This window comes from Spinacia oleracea, chromosome 3 (genome assembly GCF_020520425.1).
Source record: "Spinacia oleracea cultivar Varoflay chromosome 3, BTI_SOV_V1, whole genome shotgun sequence".
NCBI lineage: Eukaryota > Viridiplantae > Streptophyta > Magnoliopsida > Caryophyllales > Amaranthaceae > Spinacia > Spinacia oleracea.
The window spans coordinates 92,413,405-92,417,218 of record NC_079489.1 but is presented as its reverse complement, the minus strand read 5'-3'; positions in this window follow the sequence as shown (position 1 = coordinate 92,417,218).

The following is a 3,814-nucleotide window of genomic DNA, read 5'->3' as shown; positions in this document are numbered from 1 at the left end:
GTTTTAACTATGGCAAACAACAATTCATTAAACATCCGCTGAATTCTCGAAAAGGAGAAGTTGAACGGGAAAAACTTCCTTGATTGGCAGAGGAACTTGCAAATAGTTCTTATGCAGGAAGAAAAGGAGTATGTCCTGGAAGAGGCGATACCCGAAGCCACTAGCGATGGGGTCACTCAGGCAGCCCTCAATCGTTGGATTGATGTCAACAAGGATATAAAATGTCTAATGCTTGCAACCATGAGTGCAGATCTAAAGAAAACGTTCATCAACTCAGATGCTTTCACGATCATCAGTATGTTAAAGAACATGTTCCAAGATCTGGCTCGAGTCGAAAGATTTGAGACTCATAGACAAATTCTTGACACCAAGCTCAAGAAGGGCGAGCCCGTAAGTCCACATATTCTCAAAATGATTGGACTCATTGAGAATATGAGTCGGCTGGATCAACAGTTCTCTCAGGAAATGGCTGTAGACACCATCCTCCATTCTCTTCATAGCGGGTATGATCAGTTCAAGATGAACTACAATATGAATAGTCTAGAAAAAACGCTCACTGAGCTTCACGGTATGTTGAAAACGGCTGAAAAGATGCTCAAAAGTGATAAGCAAGATGTGCTTATGGGGCGTGGGGGTAAGTTAAAGAAATCTGGTAAGAAGAGGAATGCTAAGAAAGGTGGCAAGAAGGCCAGCCCAACTAAGCAAGCTGGCGGCACCAAGTCTGTAAAGAAGAAGGTGAGCCAACCCACTTCTGAATCTGAATGCTTCTACTGCAAGAAGAAGGGGCATTGGAAGAGAGATTGCTTGAAGCTTAAGGAAGATCAGAAGAACGGAACAGTCGTTCCATCTTCAAGTATTTTCGTTATAGACTGTATTCTTGCTAATTCAACTTCTTGGGTATTAGATACAGGTTGTGGCTCACACTTATGTTCCAATTCACAGGGATTAAGAAGAAGTAGAAGATTAAGCAAGGGTGAAATCGACCTACGAGTGGAAAATGGAGCAAGGATTGCTGTATTAGCTCTAGGAACTTATTATTTGTCGTTACCCTCTGGGCTAGTTTTGGAAGTGGAAGAGTGTTTCCATGTTCCAAGGCTTACTAAAAACATCATTTCTGTTTCTTTCTTAGATGCTAAGGGATTTTCCTTTTTAAAAAAAGACAATAGTTGCTCGTTTTATTTTAAAGAGATGTTTTATGGATCTGCTAGATTAGTCAATGGACTTTATTTACTAGATCATGACAAACAAGTTTATAACATAAATACCAAAAAGGCCAAAAAGAATGATTCAGATCTCACCTATCTGTGGCATTGTCGATTAGGCCATATTAACATGAAGCGCATAGAAAGACTTCAAAAGGAAGGAATTCTAGAACCATTTGACTTAGAGGATTATGGTAAGTGCGAATCATGCTTACTTGGAAAAATGACAAAGCAACCTTTCTCTAAAATTGGAGAAAGAGCAACTGATCTATTGGGTTTAATCCAGACAGATGTATGTGGACCAATGAGTTCAAATGCTAGAGGTGGTTTCAGCTACTTTATCACTTTCACTGATGACTTCAGTAGATATGGTTATGTCTACCTGATGAAGCATAAGTCTGAATCCTTTGACAAATTCAAGGAATTTCATAGGGCAGTAGGGAACCAGGTATGCATGAAGATTGAGGCACTGCGGTCTGATAGAGGTGGTGAATATCTTAGCTATGAATTTGATGACCATCTGAAAGAATGTAGAATTCTATCAGAATTGACTCCTCCCGGAACACCTCAATGGAACGATGTGTCAGAACGGAGGAACAGAACCCTGCTAGACATGGTTAGATCAATGATGGGTCAGGCCAAACTTCCAATAGAATTTTAGGGACATGCACTAAATATAGCCGCACTCACACTAAATAGAGCTCCGTTTAAAGTTGTCGAAAAGACTCCATATGAGTTATGGTTTGGATAGCCTCCAAAAGTGTCTTTTCTTAAGATTTGGGGTTATGAAGTATACGTCAAACGATTAATTTCAGACAAATTAACTTCAACCAAAATCTGACAAATGTATCCTTGTGGGCTACCCAAAGGAAACAAAGGGGTATTACTTCTACAATACATCTGAGAACAAGGTGTTTGTTGCTCGAGATGGTATCTTTTTGGAAAGAGATCACATTTTCAAAATGACAAGTGGGAAAAAAGTAGACCTCGAAGAAATTTGAGTCGAACAACAAACTTTATAGAATGCTCAAGATGGATCCATGACTTAGGAGGAGTATCGTCAATTCTGCACCAAATGGTCAAGCTCAACCATAACCGAGTGACCATTCTCATACACGCTCCACCCATTGATGTTAGTTGCTCCGTGGTCAAAACGACTGTCGCTGAAGAAGACTTGTAAGGATTCCAAATGGATGAAACAATAAAATTTATCGAGGATTACGAACCAGCATTGCTGACCCACATGAATCACGGATCATTCCGAGCATACTACTATCTCAGGGCTACTTCCCCGGGATGTCGTTAGGCCTATGAGATAAGAAACATGTTTTTCTTCCTTTACCTAGCACTTCTACTTCCTTTGGTTTGGGTCATAAGCCAAAGGAAAACGACATAGTCCAGCATCTATCTCAACTACGCCTAAAAAGGACCAAGGCTAAAGATGGATACGAAACCCTCCTACTGCCTTACCAATGGGCTCTAAACGGTATGTTTGTGCGCGAAGGAGAGAAACACCCCTACTATAGCTTCCGTGAACCGCTCATTCAGAATGGCATTAGATGAAGGAAATAATGCCCTTGGTCCAAGTATGCATTAAATGCTAAGTTTAATAAATGCGGTTAAGTATTAATTAATTATGCAACTTAATAATTCAGTGAGATCAAGTGAGCTGAATGCCTAGCTAGAGGCCGCTTCAGTTCGAGTGAAATTAATAATATTATTCCACAACTTACTCTTGACTGAACCCGTAGGGTCACACAAAACGGATCAAGTATTTAATGGCATTAAATACTCTATTTATGTGTAACACCCCGACCTCTAATTACATTATTAAAGCATAATTAGCAGCGGAATTAACCTAATTGGTCGGGGCATTACCTGCCGTAACTCCCTCTTGGGAATTATAAGGCAACCTTCAATCATAAGATATTAAATCCCAAAAATCAATATAATAATCTTTTATATTACCAAAATAAAGGTACATAAATTACTAAAAGTCTTTAATTAAACTATTAAAACTTAAGGCATAAACTAGGTGGGAATCATTAAAGTGAAATCCTCGCCACTACTCGTTCCCATCGATCCCAGCGGTACCTAAAACAGAAAACAAAATAACGGTGAGCCGAAGACTCAGTAACGAACTATTCTAGCAACGTAAATTCATTTCAATTCATTTTATTTAATAACACAGGGAGAATAGAATAATGTAAAACAATTTATAAAGTCCTTTATTTAATTCATTTTCAACTTTAGGGTGCACATGCTAGTCGTGGCAAGTATGACATGGTGGAACGTCTTCCACGATGGACCGCTGTCCATAAACATGGGGCCTTGGCCCGAAAACATGAGAGCCTTGGCTCAATGGGCGGATGCCCCATGGGTACATGCATGACCGAGAATCGTAACCTGTGAACATATACTGCCAAACGGACTAGGAATTTCACTTTCATTTATCATGTTTCGTTTAATTTTACATTTTAGTCTTTTTACTTCAGTTGAAGTAACATAATTCCTTTGGATCATAAGATCAAACATCCTTTCTTTCCTGGTTTCTTATAAACAACATTTTATAAGAAATTCAATCAATCATCATAGCATTTTATAGTCAATCA